The sequence below is a fragment of the Lynx rufus genome, unplaced genomic scaffold, assembly GCF_022079265.1.
Source record: "Lynx rufus isolate CCGP_SWC_20201006 ecotype Redwood Valley unplaced genomic scaffold, mLynRuf1.p SCAF_25, whole genome shotgun sequence".
NCBI classification, from domain to species: Eukaryota; Metazoa; Chordata; class Mammalia; order Carnivora; family Felidae; genus Lynx; species Lynx rufus.
In genome coordinates, this window is record NW_025814840.1 from 10,448,861 (window position 1) to 10,471,630 (window position 22,770).

Below are 22,770 nucleotides of genomic sequence, written 5' to 3' on the forward strand. Positions count from 1 at the left end.
GGGCAGAAAGAATCCCAAGCAGGCTCTGCACTGTCAGTACAGAACCCAATGCAGGGCTCAAACCCATGAACCGTGAGATGGTGACCTGAGCTAAAACCAAGAGGTGGCCACTTAACTGACTAACCCACCCAGGCACAACAGAAACAGTGCGATTTTTTTTAAGTTTATTTATTTGAGAGAGAGAGAGAGAGAGCGAGAGAGAGCAGGGGAGGGGCAGAGAGAGAGGGAGAGAGAATCCCAGGTAGGTTCCACACCACTAGTGCAGAGCCCAATGTGGGGCTTGAACTCACGAACCATGAGATCATAACCTGAGCTGAATTCCAGTTAACCTCAGCTTAACAGACTGAGCCCCCCCAGGTGCCCTGAAAGAGTGTAATTTTTAAAGTCATAGCCAAGAGTCCCTTACAAAAAGATTCTACATACAAAATATTACATATTTTCTTTGGTTTCATATTTGGCATATAAGTTATACACTTTCCCTCTAAATAACTAATAATTCTAGCCACTACAAAATAATTGGAAATGGTGTTATATTTTTCTGTGTGAGGGTCTAGGTAAGATCATGCCCTGAGTACGAGAACAGAGGCAGCAGAGGTACAGATTTCATGATCAGAGGGGAGTTTAGTTATGGAAAAATACATTAACTAAGGAAACATCAAGAATTTCAAGTTAGTGCTAAGATACAATCAAATTCAGTTGTCTGAATATTTTCCTTGGGTTTCTTTTCCCACACGCGAACAACGAGGCAAAGAAGTTGTTAATAATGACAGGAGAGTAGTTGAAGGCATGAATCATGGAATCTATAATTTATGAGATGAAAATGTTCTGTAGGTCTTAATGAGGGCAAAAACACACTTGAGCCATTTGATGAGCCAAACCCTACCTTGACCTTCCTTTGCAAGCAACGTTTATGGATATATGTGAGGAAACAAGAAAATAGGAAAGAAAAACTATATTTAAACTCCCAATATGGAAAGAATCCATGTTAAAAAGTAGCAAAAGTAAAGTTTTTACAAGTTCAAACAGAAGATGATATGGAATAAACTTTTTCCCACACTATTATGATGGTATTTTGCTTCAAAAGTCAAATTCTCCCTCTATGGTTAGCAGAAAACGATTGTGACTTTGAGCATACAAGTTGGTGGACATGTATTTCAAAGTTCTGGCTTTTTCAAAGAAGTTGTCTGATTTCATTAGCAAAATCCAGCATATGCTCAAAAGATCAATGTTTTTTCCCCCTCATTATTAGTAATTCTATTTTCTTAGTAAAATATGGTGTAAAATTAATAGCTTGTAACTTTTCTCAAATGTTATGTGGGAAATTCATCAGCACTCCATTACCAGTCCCTGGTGGCTCAGTTTCAGCAAGCTGCCATGGTTTCATAAGCTTCAATGGACTGTGGCACTTGACTTTACAATCTTCAAACTAATTGCAGTCCCAATTTTGCATAAATTCATGAAAAGTAGGAGTTTTTCAATCATGTTCAGTATTTAAATTACTCCTCCACGAAATAAACTACTCATTTGACACCAGGCAAATGCACATTTAAAAATATTGAATCAAAGAGCCATTCACATATAAATGCTATCAAGTTCTCTCTCAAAGTTTCAAGACATGAATATATGATTTAGAAGACTGGAGTAGAAAAAAATAACTCTTATGGACACTTCTTGTAATCTAACAGGCTTTTTATTTTAGCTTTCAGATAAGTATATGTACATTCAAGCATCCATGCCTATATACATGCATAAAACCTTATTATATTACCTTGCAATTGAACATAACTTTAGACAAAGGCACTTAATAAGCTTGCAAATGCTTTTGAATCAAAAGGTCATTCCTTAAAAGGGCAAACATCAAGGAAAATTTATATAAATATTAATGAACTATTAAATCATGGAAAAACATAGAGGAGACTTAAATGTGTATTATGAAGTGAAAGAAACCAATCTGAAAAGCCTACATGTCACATGATTCCAACTACAGGACATTCTGGAAAAGGCAAAACTATAGAGACAGTAAAAAGGTCAGTGGTTGCAGGGATGAGGGGATGTGGATCTGAACAGGCAGAACACAGAAGATTCATGATGGATCTATATCATTATACTTTATCCAAATCCACAGAATGTACAACACCGAGACTAAACCCAAAGATAAACTACAGACAGTGGGTGATGATGGTGTGTTAATGTAGGTTTATCCTTGTTACAAAAAATGTACCAGTCAGGGAGGCTATGCATGTGTGGAAGCAGGAATATGTGGGGAATTTCTGTACCTTCTTCTCAATTTTGTTGTAAACTTTAAACAGCTCAAAAAATACAGTCCACTAGAAACAGACACATGTGAAAAAATAACATTAAAATTTTAAGAATTTCTGGTTTTCAAGTGTACTATATCAAATGCCATCTAGTGAAGAAGTCCCTAAATAAAACTGACGAATGTTTATTTTTCCCTTATGTAAATTGCTCTGAGACAGAAGTTTCTGTCAAAGTTGTAAGACTTTTCCTCAGAAAAGAAGAGAGGCCTAATAAACTGTAAATTCAAGCACATTACGATAGGTTATATTTCACAGCGAACAAATATCAGTTTGAAAAGCTGAGCCTCTGACTTATTAAAATCTTGCCAATAAAAACTACATCTCTAGGGCATTACTAAATATTTTCCCAACAACATCTCTCACTTAGTCATGGCCAGAACTATTTAATTTTCGGCATCTATTTGATCAATCTATGTGTTCTTACTTGTTTGAATGGATTCGACCTGCCCACAGGGTCTCCCTTGTAATAACCCTGCTGCAGGGGACAGGGTGACAGAGTGAAGATTTACGCATTTATCATTCTGTGTGTTTCCCCTGACATCCGCAATGACTCCTGACAGTTCCAGTGCTAGAAAACAATTATGGTGAGAAACTATGTGGAGAAAATGACTTCGGTGCGATTCCTAGGAGACAGAGCAACCTGGGATGAGGCATTGGAGGAAGAGCGAGAGCTGTTGGGAGAGAAACTGTGTAAGTGATCTCTGTTATGGGCACAGGAGCCCTCATTACCAATCACAGTTGAAGCAAGGTATACAAGACCGGTTCAATGTTAAGTATAAAGACTAAAATGTCTTCCACCTGTGACAATTTGGGGTGGAAGTATACAAATATCACAGAAGGAGAACGTGCCCCTCTGATATAATAGATTATCGCTGATGTCACTGATATCATACCCCTCTGAGAGCAGAGACTATCATTGGTTCATTAAAACAAGGAACACATTTCTCTTGTAAGATGCTATGAAAGGTTTGCTAGGCAACAATGGGATGGATTATTATGTTAGTGTGCACAGATAAACACTAAACCTCCATGAACTTTTATTTTATCATCAACAACATGGGGATAATTATTTATTTCTTATTTATTTATTTTTTAGTACTTTTTTTTTCATGTTTATCTTTGAGAGAAAGAGAGGCAGAGGAGGGGCAGTGAGAGAGGGAGACACAGAATCTGAAACAGGCTCCAGGCTCTGAGCTATCAGCACAGAGCCTGACGCGGGGCTCGAACTCACAGACCGCGAGATCATGACCTGAGCAGAAGTCGGACGCCTAACCGACTGAGCCACCCAGGCGCCCCAATATATTCTTAATGTTTATGCTGCAAATGAATTTAAATGGTAAAGTTGCAGTTTTATTTTGAAAGCAGTTCTCTAATTCACAGAATACACTCTACTGTGTTACACACACGTATGTACACACATATATACATACATCAAGAATTCATAGGTTTTGTATTCATAACAATCTTAATATTTTTAGTTACAGGTAACCATCAACATCATGTAATGAAAATTTACCACTCTAAAAGCCTGCAAAAAAAAAAAAAATGTATTGCCTCTGGCTGCTAACTTTTTTTTTTTTTAATTTTTTTCAACGTTTTTTATTTATTTTTGGGACAGAGAGAAACAGAGCATGAACGGGTGAGGGGCAGAGAGAGAGGGAGACACAGAATCGGAAACAGGCTCCAGGCTCCGAGCCATCAGCCTGACGCGGGGCTCGAACTCACAGACCGCGAGATCGTGACCTGGCTGAAGTCGGACGCTTAACCGACTGCGCCACCCAGGCGCCCCCGGCTGCTAACTTTTATAAAAATCAGTGATTCAAGGAGCCAGACACCCTAAGCAAGAACAAACAGAAACAGTAGAAGACATCAAAACACTTTACATGTGGGAATTCTGAGATATTGTTCATTCGATTTAATTCCTTATTTTAAAGATATAAACGAAAGTTATAAACTCACTGAATGGATGTATATACAACCAGATGAGAAAGAGTTGGCAGAGATAGTAGAGAAGGGAAAGTATTTCACTGGCCGTGAGTAAGGACTTTCAAATTAATTTAAAAATTAAGCAAACCCAAAGCAGGGAAGGCATGAAGAAATCCACAGGCAGAAATGTCTTGGTGAAATAAGAGAATATAAAAGACAAAAGACTTTAAGAAAAGTCTTAGAAACCATCAAAAATATTTTAGGGTCGCCTGGGTGGCTCAGTCGGATGGGCATCTGACTTCAGCTCAGGTCATGATCTCATGGTTTGTGGGTTTGAGCACTGCGTCCGGCTCTGTGCTGACAGCTCAGAGCCTGGAACCTGCTTCAGGTACTGTCTCCTCTCTCTCTACCCTTCCCCCACTTGTGGTCTGTCTCTGTCTCTGTCTCTCTCTCAAATATAAATAAACACTAAAAAATATTTTAGGGAAGGAGCCAAGATGGCGGAAGAACGTGGAAGTTTTTTGTGCCTCTCGCATCCATGAAACACAGGCAGACCAACACTAACCCATCCTACACACCTAGAAAACTGATCGGAGGATTCACACAACAATCTGCACAACCTGAACCACCGAATTCAGCAGGTATATGGCGCGGAGAGGTGAATTTGGGGAGCGAGAAGCCGCGGAAGTTAGGGAATCGCTTTTGTGGGCTGAGAGAGGACGAGGCTGGGGAGGGAGGGAGAATGGGGGAAAAGCACCCCTCCTCAAAAGCAGCTGGAGAGAAAGTGGAAAATTGGAAACAGCCGCAGGGACTAAACTAAAAGGGGAAAAGGGAGAAAAAGGAGAAAGGAGAGGGTTTCAATTCCATTAAGACTGTAAACAAGGGGAGCGCAAAGGCTGCAACTCTGCAGCTCCCTACCTGGCGGTGCTCTGGTGCGAAGGGCGAATCCCCAGGAGCAGAGTGGATCCAGGAGGTTCTCAGGCCACACGGGGAAAAGCGGTTCCACTGTGGGAAGAACACCTGGTGGAGACGGTTGAAGCCACCTGGTCCCAGCAGACCCCAGAAAACGGCCACATTCGCTGGGGCTGGAACAAGGTCCTTAAGGCTGAAGTCTGGTGCCAGATGTGTGTTGTGATTTTCCATAATCCCTGAAAAGCACCTGTACACTATCTTGAGAACTTTTTCCGGGGTGGGCGGCACCTGGCCGCAGTCTCAGGGCACCGGCAGCAGCAGGGTCCAGCAAGCATTCCTGGGTGCAGCCGACACTCGGCCATTGCTCATTCGGCCATTGCTGGGTGAGACCCTCCCGCAGAGGGCGGAACGGGCCAAAGCCGCGGTCCTTCAGAAGTAAGGGGCCGGGGAAAACAGCTGCATCTGAGACAAAACTCAGGAGAGAAGTACTGCCTGGGGCCTGGTCACGGAGAGTGAAAAAGCGGGGAGTGGATGAGAGCGGAAGGCAGAGGATGGGTGCGCGATTGCTGATCCGGTAAAACAGAATGGGTAGCTGGGTGGCGCCATTTTTACTGGTCCCGCGCACGCGCATACGCACCTAAGAGCGCCGCAACACTCCACCCGAGTAGGCGAGCAGCGCCATCTAGTGGAGAGCAGAGCCGTTACACCGAGCCCTGACCAACTGGGCCAACTTCCCTCCTCAAGAACACAAGCCTCACCACTGGCTTAGTTTATGGACTAGAAAACACTACATAGACTGACTTCCAGGGGAAAACAAAGCAATTTCAGTCCTACTTCAATCTGTTAGCAGGTTCATCTATTCAATTTTCTTTCTTTTTTTTCTTTTTTTCTCTTTTACAATTCTTTACTTTTTCTTGAATAAAGAAAAAATTTATTTTTATTTTAACTTTTTATTAAATATATTTTTTTATTTTTATTACTATATTTTTTAGTTTTTGTAAATTTTTTCAAATTATATTTTATTTCCATCGTTTTATTTTAGTCTACTTGAGTGTATTCACCTTTCAAATTTTCAAAAAATTTCCTTTTTTTTCTTTCTTTTTCTTTTTCCTGTTTTTTATTTTGTTTCTTTTTCTTGAATGCAGAAAGAGAAAAACTTCATTTTTACTTTCAATTTCTATTAAAAATATTTTTATTAAATTTTTATTACTATATTTTTTGCTTTTATGTAAAGTTTTTCAAATTCTATTTTACTTCCATTATTTTAGTTTAGTCTATTACACTGTATTCACTTTTTCAAATTTCAGATGATTTCCTTTTTTCTTTTTTAAAATCTTTTTTCTCTTTTTTTATTGCTTTTCTTTTTTCTTGAACACAGAAAAAGAAAAAATTCATATTTATTTTAATTTTTATTAAAAACATTTTTCTTTAATTTTTTCTACTATATTCTTTACTTTTGTGTATATTTTTTCAAATTCTATTTTACCCCCATCATCTCATTTTAGTCTACTTCAGTGTATTCATTTTTTCGAGTTCTCAAACAATTTCCTTTTTTTCCCTCCCCCCCCCTTTTCTCTCTAATCTGTCAAACCACTTTCAACACCCAGACCAAAACACACCTAGGACCTAACATCATCTATTTTATTTGTGTGTGTGTGTGTGTGTGTGTGTGTGTGTGTATTTAACTTTTAATTTTAATATTTTTTAATTTAATTTTTTTATTTCAATTTTTCTGCCTCATTAACTCCTTTTCTCCCTTCAAAATGACAAAACGAAGGAATTCACCCCAAAAGAAAGAGCACAGAGAAACGACAGCCAGGGATTTAACCAACACAGACACAAGCAAGATGTCTGAACAAGAATTTAGAATCACGATAATAAGAACACTAGCTGGAGTCTAAAATAGATTAGAATCCCTTTCTGCAGAGATAAAAGAAGTAAAAAATAGCCAGAATGAAATTAAAAATGCTATAACTGAGCTGCAATCATGGATGGATGCAGCGGCGGCAAGGATGGATGAGGCACAACAGAGAATCAGTGATACAGAGGACAAACTTATAGAGAATAACAAAGCAGAAAAAATGAGGGAGATTAAGGCAAAAGAGCACAATTTAAGAATTAGAGAAATCACTGACTCGTTAAAAAGGAACAAAATCAGAATCATAGGGGCCCAGAAGAGGAAGAGAGAGAAATAGGGATAGAAGGGTTATGTGAGCAAATCATAGCAGAAAACTTTCCTAACCTGGAGAAAGACACAGACATCAAAGTCCAGAAAGCACAGAAGATGCCTGTTAGAGTCAACAAAAACTGAACATCAACAAGGCATATCAAAGTCAAATTCACAAAATACTCAGGCAAGGAGAGAATGATGAAAGCAGCAAGGGGAAAAAAAAGTCCCTAACATACAAGGGAAGACCGATCAGGTTCACAGCAGACCTATCCACAGAAACTTGGCAGGCCAGAAAGGAGTGGCAGGATATATTCAGTGTGCTGAATCAGAAAAATATGCAGCCAAGAATTCTTTATCCAGCAAGGCTGTCATTCAAAATAGAAGGAAAGATAAAAGGTTTCCCAGACAAACAAAAATTAAAGGAGTTTGTGACCACTAACCCAGCTCTGCAAGAAATTTTGAGGAGGACTCTCTGAGGAGAGAAAAGAGGAAATATATACATATATATATATACATATATATATATATACATATATATATATATATGTATATATGTATATATATATATATATATATATATATATATATGAAAAGCAACAAAGAGTACAAAGGACCAGGGACTCCCAACTCTATAAGCATCATAATGGCAATAAATTCATATCTTTCAGTACTCACTCTAAACGTCAATGGACTCAATGCTCCAATAAAAAGACATAGGGTAACAGAATGGATAAGAAAACAAGATCCATCTATATGCTATTTACAAGAGACCCACTTTACACCAAAAGGCACCTTCAGATTGAAAATAAGGGGATAGAGAACAATCTAACATGCTAATGATCAATAAAAGAAAGCTGGAGTAGCCATACTTATATCAGACAATCTTGACTTTAAAACAAAGACTATATCAAGAGATGCAGAAGGGCATTATATCATAATCATGGGGTTTATCCACCAAGAAGACCTAACAATTTATGTGCCAAATGTGGATGCACGCAAATATGTAAATCAATTAATCATAAACATCAAGAAACTCATCAATAGTAATACCATAATAGTAGGAGACTTCAACACCCCACTCACAGCAATGGACAGACCATCTAACCAAAAAATCAACAAGGAATCAATGGCTTTGAATGACACACTGGACCACATGGACTTAACAGATATATTCAGAACATTTCATCCTAAAGCAGCAGAATATACATTCTTTTCCAGTGCACATAGAATGTTCTCCAGAATAGACCATATACTGGGACACAAATCAGCCCTAAGAAGCACAGAAAGATTGAGATCATACCGTGCATATTTCCAGACCACAACGCTATGAAACTTGAAATCAACCACAAGAAAAAATTTGGAAAGGAAACAAATACTTGGAGACTGAAGAACATCCTACTAAAGAATGAATGGGCTAACCAAGCAGTTAAAGAGGATATTAAAAAGTATATGGAAGTCAATGAAAATGATAACACCACAGCCCAAAACCTCTGGGATGCAGCAAAGGCGGTCATAAGAGGGAAGTATATAGCAATCCAGACTTCCTAAAGATCTCAGATACACAACCTAACCTTACACCTTAAGGAGCTGGAAAAAGAACAGCAAATAAAACCCCAAACCAGCAGAAGACAGGAAATAACAAAGATTAGAGAAGAAATCAATACTATCAAAACAAACAAAAAAACATTAGAGCAGATCAATGAAACCAGAAGCTGGTTCTTTGAAAGAATTAACAAAATTGATAAACCTCTGGTCAGTTGGATGAAAAAGAAAGACACAAGGACCCAAATAAATTAACTCAAGAATGAAAGAGGAGAAATCACAACCAACACAGAAGAAATAAAAACAATAATAAGAGAATATTATGAGGAACTATACACCAATAAAATGGGCAATCTGGAAGAAATGGACAAATTCCTAGAAATATGTAAACTACCAACACTGAAACAGGAAGAAATAGAAAATTTGAACAGATCCATAACCAGTAAGGAAATCAAAACAATAATCAAAAATCTCCCCAAAAAACAAGAGTCCAGGGCCAGATGGATTTCTAGGGGAATTCTACCAAACATTTAAGGAAGAGTTAACACCTATTCTCTTGAAACTGTTCCAAAAAATAGAAATGGAATGAAAACTTCCAAACTCTCTCTATGAAGCCCGTATTACCTTGATTCCAAAATCAGACAGAGACCACACTAAAAAGGAAAACTATAGACCAATTTCTCTGATGAACATGCAGAAATCCTCAACAAGATATTAGCCAACCGGATCCAACGATACATTAAAAAAATTATTCCCCAAGACCAAGCGGGATTTACACCTGAGATGCAGGGCTGGTTTAATATCCACAAAACAATTAACGTGATTCATCACATCAATAAAAGAAAGGACAAGAAACATATGATCCTCTCAATAGATGCAGAGAAAGCATTTGACAAAATACAGCATCCTTTCTTGATGAAAACCCTCAAGAAAGTAGGGATAGAAGAAGCATACCTTGAGATCATAAAAGCCATATAAGAATGACCCAATGCTAATATCATCCTCAAGGGGAACAACTGAGAGCTTTCTGCCTAAGGTCAGGAACAAGACAGGGATGTCCACTCTCACCACTGTTATTCAACATAGTATTGGAAGTCTTAGCCTCTGCAATCAGAGAGGCTGATTTCTACAACACAAAGAAATAAAAGGCATCCAAATTGGCCAGGAGAAGGTCAAACTTTCACTCTTTGCAGATGACATGATACTCTATATGGAAAATCCAAAAGATTCCACCCAAAAACTGCTAGAATTGATTCATGAATTCAGCAAAATTGCAGGATGTAAAATCAATGCACAGAAATCAGTTGTATTCCTATACACCAACAATGAAGTGACACAAAGAGAAATCAAGGAATCCCTCCCATTTACAGTTGCACAAAAAACCATAAAATACCTAGGAATAAATCTAACCAAAGAGGTGAAAAATCTATACATTGAAAACTATAGAAAGCTTATGAAAGAAATTGAAGAAGACAAAAAAAAATGGAAAAAGATTCCACGCTCCTGGATAGGAAGAACAAATATTTTTAAAATGTCAATACTACCCAAAGCAATCTACATATTCAATGCAATCCCTATCAAAGTAACACCAGCATTCTTCACAGAGCTAGAACAAATAATCCTAAAATTTGTATGGAACCAGAAAAGACCCCGAATAGCCAAAGAGATTTTGAAAAAGAAAATCAAAACAGGAGGCATCACAATCCCAGACTGCAGCTTAACTATAAAGCTGTCATCAAGACAGTATGGTACTGGCACAAGAACAGACACTCAAATCAATGGAACAGAACAGAGAACCCAGAAATGGACCCACAAACATATGGGCAACTAATCTTTGACAAAGCAGGAAAGAATATCCAATGGAATAAAGACAGCCTGTTCAGCAAGTGGTGCTGGGAAAACTGGACAGCGACATGCAGAAGAAGGAACCTGGACCACTTTCTTACACCATACACAGAAATAAACTCAAAATGGCTGAAAGACCTCAATGTAAGACAGGAAGCCATCAAAATCCTTGAGGGGAAACCAGGCAAAATCCTCTTTGATCTTGGCCACAACACTTCTTACTTGACACATCTCCAGAGGCAAAGGAAACAAAAGCAAAAATGAACTACTGGGACCTCATCAAAATAAAATCTTCTGCACAGTGAAGGAAATAATCAGCAAAACTAAAAGGCAACTGACAGAATGGGAGAAGATATTTGCAAATCACAGATCAGATAAAGGGTTAGTATCCAACATCTATAAAGAACTTATCAAACTCAACACGCAAAAAACAAATAATCCAGTGAAGAAATGGGAAAAAGACATGAATAGACACTTCTCCAAAGAAGACATCCAGATGGCTAACCGACACATGAAAAAATGCTCAACATCACTCATCATCAGGAAACTAGAAATCAAAACCACAATGAGATACCCACCTGACACCTGTCAGAATTGGTAACATTAACAACTCAGGCAACAACAGATGTTGGTGAGGATGCGGAGAGAGAGGATCTCTTTTGCATTGTTGGTGGGAATGCAAGCTGGTGCAGCCACTCTGGAAAACAGTATGGAGTTTCCTCAAAAAACTAAAAATAGAACTACCCTACGACCCAGCAATTGCACTACTAGGCATTTATCCATGGGATACAGGTGTGCTGTTTCGAAGGGACACATGTATCCCCATGTTTATAGCAGCACTATCAACAATAGCCAAAGTATGGAAAGAGCCCAAATGTCCATTGATGGATGATTGGATAAAGAAAATGTGGTATACACACACACACACACACACACACACACAATGGAGTATTACGTGGCAATCAAAAAGAATGAAATCTTGCCATTTGCAACTACGTGCATGGAACTGGAGGGTATTATGCTAAGTGAAAGTAGTCAGTCAGAGAAAGACAAAAATCATGTGACTTCACTCATATGAGGACTTCAAGAGACAAAACAGATGAAAATAAGGGAAGGGAAAAAAATAATATAAAAACAGGGAGGGGGACAAAACAGAAGAGACTCATAAATATGGAGAACAAACTGAGGGTTATTGGAGGGGTTGTGGGAGGGGGGATGGGCTAAATGGGTAAGGGGCACTAAAGAATCTACTCCTGAAATCATTGTTGCACTAGATGCTAATTTGGATGTAAATTTAAAAAAAATAAAAAATAAAATTAAAAGTAAATAAATAAAGCAAAAATCTTAACTTTAAAAAAGTATTTAAAACTTTTGTAATTTGATGAATATACTATTTATAATGTAAACATATATAAAAACATATAGTGAACCTTGTACAACTGTGTCGAAATACACTGACAGAGGTTTTCTCTGTGAACAAACTAACCAGGCTCCTCTGAATCATCTTCTCAACTGGGCTTCGACATGGCCCTACAAAAACTACAGATGCTCAACACAAAAGATTTTATCCATTCACACTCCTCCCACATTAAAAGACTTAAAAATAATACAAGTTTCCAACAGCTTAACACTGCATGGCTAGGATGACCCAGCCCCTCATAAAGTGTTCGCCTAAGAAAGCTCAAGGCCTCCAAAAGAATTTGGTGTTTGTTCAAGCCAACACCTGGGGATAGGCTCCTGGTCACTTTCCAAAAAGGATTTGCAATTGTGAATTCTTCCTTTGTCTCTTTGGGCTGTATCTCCCACCATGCAGTAGTGTTTTCCTCAAGGAACTGAAAAACATTCCTTTGGAACATAACCATCAGCAAGGATGGGGCCTCTGATTCCGGGTCTCTCTGGGCGGATGGAGCCTATCCTAACTCCATTAATTGCCAGCAAGCAGACAAAATTGGCCTAATCAGCATCTACCCTGACTAGCCTCCTTGTACAAATATTTATAGCATATTTTTAGAACTGAGGATGAATTATTTGCATTCTTCTAATGAGGATCTGCATTCGTTTCTGACAGATATCTAAGGCAGTGCAAAATCCAGGTGATAGGATGTTACATAAGGGCTCACTGGCTGGATCTTTTTCTCGTGTTCTAACACCAAAGTGATTTTTTCTTAGTTGCCTGGAGAAAGGGAATGGAGGAGATTTAGTTTGGTTCTCTTTTACCATAAAGTCATAGCTCTGGAATTAATAGGTGGGGAGACAAAAGTCTCCTGATGCCCTCTTCATCATGGACAAGCCCCCCTTGCCTGTAGTGAAATCATGAAAACCCCCAACTGTCAGGGTGCTAAATTCAACTCAATGAGTTTTGCCTTCTGGAGGTGCCTTCACCTATGTTCAGGCATGATGAATTCTCCTAAACCAAGTTTGTTTGTTGATACTTTTATCAACACTTAACTATGAGTTGTTTTCTACTGGTAACTAACTTGATTTACCATATTACTACTGGAAATGAATTTCCTGGAAGCCTTTTAAATATTAAAGAAATTATACAGTCCCCAAATCCCACAAACCTGTGATTTTTCTACCCTTGAAGCTACATCTGAGTGAGGTTTTTCAGCAAGACTGGCTGGGACTGTTAGCCTTTAAAGCTCCCAGAGAGGAGGCTTGTAATCAGAAGTTTGTACTCCAAACTAAAAACAAACAAACAAACAAATTAAAGGGGTGCCTGGGTGGCTCAGTCGGTTAAACGTCCAACTTTGGCTTGGGTCATGATCTTGCGGTACGTGAGTTCAAGCCCCACTTCAGGCTCTGTGCTGACAGCTCAGAGCCTGGAGGATGCTTCAGATTCTGTGTCTTCCTCCCTCTCTCTGCCCCTCCCCTGCTTGTGCTCTGCCTCTCTCCCTCTCTCTCTCTCTCAAAAATAAATAAACATGAAAAAAATTAAAAAGTGGCAGTTATAGTCATGTGAAGGTACAGCCAATGTGGCTGTATGAAAATTTCAAAAGTCAGGAAAGGTTTTTCCCTAATGTTCACACATAACAAGAGCTGCGTTCTGAAGGCTTCATGATTCATACTCTCTCTGCGAAAGCCATGGTTCAATTTAAAACATTCACCTCAGTGGCATTTTCAATCATACTACTTTTAATCAGAAAATATAATCACCACATCATTTACAGCGTAACACTCCTATTATTGTGACTGGCTAAATATCCATGTGCAGGTTAGTAATAATATGTGTACAATAGCAAAAGAACAACGTCCTAAACTTATTGAGTAAACTGAAGGGAAAAGAATATTCCCCAGGGTATTTTGCAAACCACCTGGGAACTGAGTGGTGGGCAGGGGAACACAAGAATCTGGGATAAAATAAATATGCATCTCTTAACCAGGAGTCTGAACGATTTTTACACAGCTAGAAATTTTAAAGTATGTACCTCTCAATCAAAAATATACCACACACACATGTAAAAATCAGGTATATAATATCTTGAGCTAAATTAAGGGGAAAAATCTGCCTTCCAAAACAAGCTTCTGAATAGCTATTCAAAAGCTATCCAAACTTGGGGTACCTGGGTGGCTCAGTCAGTTGAGCATTCGACTCTTGGTTTCAGCTCAGGTCATGATCTCATGGTTTGTGAGTTGGAGCCCTGCATTGGTCTCTGTGCTGACAGCTCAGAGCCTGGAGCCTGCTTGGGATTCTCTGTTTCCCTCTCTCTCTGCCCCTCCTCCACTCACGCTGTCTCTGTCTCAAAATAAATAAATAAACTTAAAAAAGAAAAAAAAAAGGTTATCCAAACTTTATGTCCTATCACCTCACAGATTGCCTGACTCCTTGAAAGTAGAAATAGCTATGCTCACAGAGAATTGGAAGAATTACATGATATTGGCTTAATGCTAGACTGTATGTGATGAGTACTACCAAGAAATGTTTCTGAGGATTTATTGTAAAAACTGGTGTTTTGGAAAATAATAGAACATTTGGGACGATTATATACATTTTTTAATGTTTATTTATTTTTGAGAGAGAGACAGAGCATGAGCAGGGGAGGGGCAGAGAGAGAGGGAGACACAGAACCCGAAGCAGGCTCCAGGCTCCCAGCTGTCAGCACAGAAACCAATGCGGAGCTCAAACCCACGAACTGTGAGATCATGACTTGAGCCGAAGTCAGATGCTTAATCAACTGAGCCACCCCAATGCCCTGGAATTATTTTAAATAGAGAAAATCTAATGAAAGAAAGAATGAAAGGAAGGAAGGAAGGAAGGAAGGAAGGAAGGAAGGAAGGAAGGAAGGGAAGAAGTTTCAAAAAGTAGAAACTTCCAGTTACAAGATCAATAAATTCTGGAGACATTAACATATGACAACATGGTGACTATATACTTCACAATACTGTATTGTATATTTGTAAGTTGCTAAGAGAGTAGATCTTTAAAAAAATGTATCTATATATGGCGATGGCAGTTAACTAGACTTCTTGTGATCATTTGTCAGTGTATACGTGTCCCAAATCATTATGCTGTACAACAGAAATTACCATCATGTTGTATGCCATTTATATCTCAATTTATTAAAAAGAATTTAAAAGGTAATGTAAGGTTTTATTGTTATTGTTAAGTAGTACATTTGTCAGAGTAAAAGTCTTTATTGCATTTAGCCACTTCAGGATTCCAAATGCTAGTTTCCTCCTTATGAATAAGTCAGTTCATACCAGAACATGCTGAAATTCTGATTTAACAACTCCCTGAACAATAGGAGCTAATAAATTTGAGTCATTGACTTATTCATTTGTTTATCTCTACTATCATTTCTATTATACTAAAAGTCCAAGGTAGTCCAAGGTGACACAATGCCTAACAAATAACAAAAAACGTTATGATTCAGCCATCTATTCAGATATAGATTTTTTTTAAATTTTAAGTAGGCTCCCCACCCAACGTGGGGCTTGAACTCACGATCCTGAGATCTAGAGTCTACAAGCTCTACTGACAAAGCCAGGCAGGTGCCCCAGATTTAGACATTTTCTAATCAGACATTTACAAGATATTTAGACTAGCAATACTTAATATTTATTTTGTGGCTGGATACAACTGAAGAAGGTATTACTAGGGCATTGCATGGGCAAAAAAGATTTTAAAATAGCATATAGGACATGTGATCAAAATATTAATTAACTGATACTAATAGTCATTCTGTGACTGCATAGACCTAGTGCATTTTACATGATGATATTTATATGTTGCCTTCTTTTGTATGTCTAAATTTATAATCATTAAATATATATTCAATTTTAAATATTCTGGAGGATGATAAGACATTAGAAAATATTGTTTCATATTGTAGTATATCCAAAAGTCAGGTAAAAGTAAGATTTTTTTTGTTGCTGTTAGTTCATATTTCACACAAGACTTTGAAGGGACTACAACACTAATATGCACTGAGGAGGTCCGGTGGAGAGATACACAGATCTAATACAAAGACTATGTTTTGAGAAACAAAATAACCTGCATTCTCATTAAGGAATTGTTTCAACACAAGAAGCACTGATGTTTGACTTCTGGAATAATTTATCCTGATCTAACTCTTCATAATTTACTTTGCATTATGTATTCTATAATCAAAGTAATACATTTTGTTTAGAAAATATATGTTGGGGCTCCTTGGTGGCTCAGTTTGTTAAACGTCTGACTTTTGATTTCGGCTCAGGTCATGATCTCATGGCTCATGAGTTCAAGCCGCGTGTCTGGCTCTGTGCTGACAGTGTGGAGCCTGCTTGAGATTCTCTCTCTCTCTCTCTCTGCCCCTTCCCACCATTCTCTCCAAAATAAATAAATAAGCCTAAAAAAACCCATATGTTTGTATTCTCATTATTTAGCATTAAGATTTTCCTCTGAAATTAAATATATGCCACAAATATGATATTTAATAGCAACATCCTGTTCCATCTGTGGGTAAATTTTGGTAACTATTCCCTGAGTTTGACCATTTTGATGGCTCTTAGTTATGAGTTACAAATCATCTTTTGCCATTTTCTGTACATGAATCTTTTTCAACATCTCTGATTTGTGCCTCGCGGTAGATCCTTATACACAAGCATTGAATTAAGGAGTTTCTAACCCTGTGAGGCTCTCATGCTCATCATGCTCTTGAGAAATTATGTTAAGATATTTTTAGAATCATGTAGATTAAAAAGTCTCATATCTTTTCAATGGTTAATATCCAATCAAACTTACATAATGGAAATGTATCTAATTACCTTCCTGGAAATAAACATTTCACCTATTATCAAGTTCTTTTTTTCTATTAAGGTTTATCAGTCGAGATCATTGTAAGCTCCTGCGATCTTGACTTCAAGCGATTTACTTCCTGTTGGCCGTCTTTTATCTTGACACATCCGGTGTGATCCATCTAAGTGCCTCTTCACGGAGACCTCCAGGGCATTAACCAGAGTGGCATGTCTGTATCTGTCATACCCTTACTACCCTCCCTTTCTTACTTGCCTAACGGGTTCATGGGCAAACATGCTAAGCATTCATCTCCACTGTCCTTGTGCAAGGACTACCCACAAGCAAGGGTGTAGTGCAAAAGTAGTGCAAGGACTACTACACAAGCACAGCAGCCAAAGGAAAAAAAAAATAAGACCAGGATGCTGCCAAGTCTCCCTCAGAGTTCATGACCCCAATTCTCAAATGCGCACTCAAGGGTAGAGCACGGTGTGGCATATTGACTGAGATAACAGATTCTGCATTTCCTTAAGACTTACCCAAGCAACTTCCACACCATATTTTCATCTCAAAATAAGGATGCTAAAACAGAATGTGCCACAAATTATGTTGTGAGGGTTGAATGAGTTAAACGATGTAAAGCTTGTGTAAATGCTCTGTATGTACTTACTGTTATTTCTGCATTCTCTAAACTTTACAACAAATATTGATCATCTTTTTTTTTTTAATGTTTACTTATTTTTGAAGCAGAGAGAGACAGACTGTGAGTGAGGGAGGAGCAGAGAGAGAGGGAGACACAGAATCTGAAGCACGTTTCAGGCTCTGTGCTGACAGCACAGAGCCTGAGGCGGGGCTCGAACCCGCAAGGTGGGAGATCATGACCTGAGCTGAAGTCAGATGCTCAACTGACTGAGCCTCCCCGGTACCCCAATGTTGATCATTTCTTTTCTTAGATTTCTAACCCTACCCTTCAACTCTCACTGTCAGCTGATAACTGTGCCTTAACTCTTTGACAAAATAAAAGCGCTAGGGACTATTTTTTATATCCCCTCCTCCCAATTTATCAGCCTAGCCCCCACTTTTCCTGCTCAAAACAACCTGATCCAGTCACAGGAAAGCACATGGCATGTGAATGGGTCAACAAGCATGTGCGGGACTCTACACAAGGAAAGGGTCTATTGGCACACCAGGTACTTCTGCTCTCCCGATGTCCATTTACCACAATCACTGCAGACCAGCTGTTACCAACAGAGACAGGATCCCCAGAGACAGAGAAATTCTAAATAAGATGAGTACAAAGAGCACCAAAGGAAAACTACCACCATGAACAGGAGGCAAAACACTCAGCAAACAGAAAATATCCCTCAAGAGAAAAAAAAAAACAAACCCACAAAGGAATTTAAATGTATGCGCCCCCCCCAATTATAGATAAATAACCCATCCACAAAAGAAATAAAATGTATTGCCAAATTTTGGAAATTAAAATATGATGGTTGAAATAAATGAGTTGATAAGTGAATAATTCAGTTAAATAGACTAATAACATGGCCAAAAAGTGGAGAGGGAAGCTAAAATATCAAACCAAAAAATTCACCAGAATACAAAATTTGAATGTAATAATATTAAAAAGAGCCTATATGGAAAATATTTTAAAAAACATTCTAGATAGATTCGGAACTTTAATACCCATACCAGAGTGGCTTCAGAATAGAGGAAAAGAGAGAATGGAACAAAAGAAAGCAGGTATTTTTAATAATAATAATAACTTTTAAAGCGATAAAAGATTATTACTGACTTCTGATTGAATGGTGGTAGAAAGGGTGAATGAGAAAAATAACTTGAAATTCCAATGCATTTCTTCCTTATCACAGGGCGTTCTGAATCTCTGTGCTTCTAATTTCATTAAAAATACCTGCGGAGGGGTGACTGGGTGGCTCAGTCAGCTAAGCTTCCGACTTTGGCTCAGGTCATGATCTCAGTTCATGAGTTTGAGCCCCACATCGGGCTTTGTGCTGACAGCTCAGAGTCTGGAGCCTGTTTCAGATTCGTGTCTCATTCTCTCTCTGTCCCTCCCCCACTCACACTCTGTCTCTCTCTCTCTCAAAATTAATAAATAAACATTAAAAACAAATTTTAAAAAAACCTGCAGGATATTCATGTGAAGTATTTACAGAATACTTTCTTTTTTAGTCACCATACTGTATATTAGATTCCCAAATCTTATTTACCTTAGGATAACTTCCAGGTATAGTTTCCATTCTAGATGTCAGAAGTTAAATTAAAACAGAGGAGTATGGGGGAGCTCAGTCTCTTCAAGCGTCTAACTCTTGATTTCAGCTAGGTCATGATCTCACGGTTGGTGGGACCGAGCCCTGTGTTGGACTCTGTGCTGATGGTGTGGAGCTTGCTTGGGATTCTCTCTCTTTTTCTCTCTTTGTCCCTCCTCCATTTGCACCATCGCTCGCTCGCTCTCTCTCTCTCTCTCTCTCTCTCTCAAAAATAAATAAATAAAAAGAAGGTAAAATAAGTTAAACAAAAACAAATCAACTAACTTTGGGAATTGGTTAGAGAGCACCTGGGTGAATCAGTTGGTTAAGCCTCAGACTATGGCTCAGGTCATGACCACAGTTCGCGAGTTAGAGCCCCGGGTGGGGCTCCATGCTGACAGTGCAGTCTGCTTGGGATTTTCTCTCTCTCTCACTCTCTCTCTTTTTCTGCCCCTCCATGACTTATGTTTCCTCTCTTTCTCAAACTAAATAAAATAAACTTTAAAAAAAGGTGTGTGGGGGTGGGGTGGGGGGTGGGAATCAGGTGCCTGGGTGGCTCAGTCGGTTGAACGTCTGACTTTGGCTCAGGTCATGATCTGGCAGTTTGTGAGTTCGAGCCCCACGTCGGGCTCTGTGCTGACAGCATGGAACCTGGAGCCTACTTCGGAGTCTGCGACTCCCTCTCTCTCTGCGCCTCTCCCACTTGTGCTCTGTCTCTCTCTGTCTCTCAAAAAATGAATAAACGCTAAAAAAGTTTTAAAAAAAATTAAGGGAATTGGTTAGTTGCCATATGTCTGTAATGTCCTGCTAAGAGTCTGTAAACCTTACAGGTAGATTTCATTCATGGATCACCAAAGTAATCGTACTGAGGAGAAAAATATAAATAGCTATTCTGCTTTGCAAACTAGTTAATAGTTTTAAATATAAATTAAAATTTGGCCAAACATCTATGTTTAATAATAGAGAAGTAGAACAACCAAATTTTCATATTTCTTCCTTGCAATTGTGTATATTACTTTTCTCAGCTATCCACATTCAACTTTAAACTATCTTTCCATGCACAATTTTTCCTAATTATAATTTCTGCAGACAAATTAGCCGAGTTTTATAAATTGAGTGGAGGAAAGACTGGATTTTGTATCCCCAGTCAGTTATGGGTAACCTGTATTCCACATAATTTAGAAAGGTGAACAGTTGAGGCTAGAATTACCTAGGTCTTTCCTGTGTTTTCCTACCGATCAGATAATATCTTCAATTTTCCACACACATTCAGTCAAACTGGCATACAAAAGATGATGTGTTCCCCACCCATTTGGTTAGGACTAGGAATGTTGTTATGTTTCCACTGCTCTGAAGGATTTTCTTCTTTGGCTTCTGATATATAGAGCTTCAGAGCTTCCTTACATTTAAACTTCACACAACTCTTAAAACCCCAAATCTCTGTCTTCCTCCAACATACATTATCTAACATGTCTCAAATGGGGAAAACGTGCAAAAGAAGAAACATCAGCATTTGGGTGAGAGACACCATTTCATCTGCCTCAGCTCCTCATTGTTTTGTAGAAAGAAAGAAAGAAAGAAAGAAAGAAAGAAAGAAAGAAAGAAAGAAAGAGAAAGAAAGGAAGGAAGGAAGGAAGGAAGGAAGGAAGGAAGGAAGGAAAGAAAGAAAGAAAGAAAGAAAGAAAGAAAGAAAGAAAGAAAGAAAGAAAGAAGCCAGAACGCTAACCCTTCATTCAACATCGGGTCATTGTGATGACTGGGCATTTGGGAATCACAGCGTATAATGCTCAGCAAGACCCAATACATGCTAGTTTTCTTCCTTCTTTTCCCAGTTGATGGCGCTGACAGATCTACTTCTCCTGTGTGCTACCTGCCCTATACTGGAAAAGACACTGTGATGTTCATCTTCCTTCCATCCAATCTTCACACCTGCCAGGTGGAAGGTTAGGGCCAATTAAGCTACCTCTTCAGAAGCAGCTCTGCCAGTCATGACAAACTTGACTTTAAAGCACACGAACAGGGGCGCCTGGGTGGCGCAGTCGGTTAAGCGTCCGACTTCAGCCAGGTCACGATCTCGCGGTCCGTGAGTTCAAGCCCCGCGTCAGGCTCTGGGCTGATGGCTCGGAGCCTGGAGCCTGTTTCCGATTCTGTGTCTCCCTCTCTCTCTGCCCCTCCCCTGTTTATGCTCTGTCTCTCTCTGTCCCAAAAATAAATAAACGTTGAAAAAAAAAAATAAATTAAAAAAAAAAAAAAAAAAAGCACACGAACAGCTCGGAATATAGGGAAAGCCATTTGGGCTCCCCAGGTTGCCAAGGCTGAACATCCCTAGGCAACACTTCAAATGTATTAAATCAATCTTTGGGTGGTGAAATCAAATAATGTGTCTTTTTTCTATGATCCCGAAATGATTTGATGTACTTGAAGTTTGAAAATTGGCCTTTTAAACCTATCTTCTCAATCCTTATATCAAATTCTTCTCACATGAGAAAAGTGACTTGCCCAAGGGAACATTGCCTGAATTACGGATTAAACAGTGAACCCACTTGAATTTACCCACTTAAAGCTCCTATGAAACCCTTAAGATTTCCTCTCCTATCACTTTAGGCATTACTACACCTACTGGTTTTGTAGAAACTTGATCTTGTTTAAAATGAAAAAAAAAATGCTCCCCTCTAAGAGAAAGGAACTGTCAGTTTAGTAGGAAAGCAAAACCAAAACCACAAGAATATGATGCATCAGAAATCAATGGGAAAAATAATTTCAAGGAGGAAGGCATTACAAACTCTGTCACATGCTGCTGACTGATCACTAAAGTAAGACAAATATGTTCATTGAGTTTAGCAACTTGTAAGTCCTTGACTATAAATATTTTTACTTGCCTCAGGGCACCTGGGTGCCTCTGTCTGCTGAATGTCTGCTCAGGTCATGATCTTGCGGTCTGTGAGTTCGAGCCCTGCATTGGGCTCTGTGCTGACAGCTCAGAGCCTGAAGCCTGCTCTGGAATCTGTGTTTCCCTCTCTCTCTGCCTCTTCCCTGCTCATGCTCTGTCTCTCTCACTCTCAAAAATAAATAAACATTAAAAAATTAAATATTTTTACTTGCCTATTTGTATTTATTTTGAGGTCTAAAGTTTTGATTTTCCTAATTAATTTTACTTATTAATTAGAAATATTAATTCTTTATTATAATTATAACAATTCACTCTTTTATATTTCCATTGTTTAACTGACACACATAAAACTTTTCATTGTAGACATACAAATTTTTGCCATTTTGATTTCATATTGTACTTATTTATTTATTCATTTATTTATTTATTTATTTTAGAGAGGGCATGAGCAGGGGACAGGGGCAGAGGGAGAGAGAGAAAGAGTCCCAAGCAGACTCCATGCTCAGCAAGGAGCCCAACATGGGGCTCAAAGCCATGAATCATGAGATCATCGCCTGAGCCAAAATCAAGAGTCAGATGCTCAACTGACTGAGCCACCCAGCTGTCCTCATGTTTTTTTTAATAATAAAGAAAACTGGCTTTATCTTCTGACCATAATTGTTAACTCTTACTCATTAAAAGTCAAA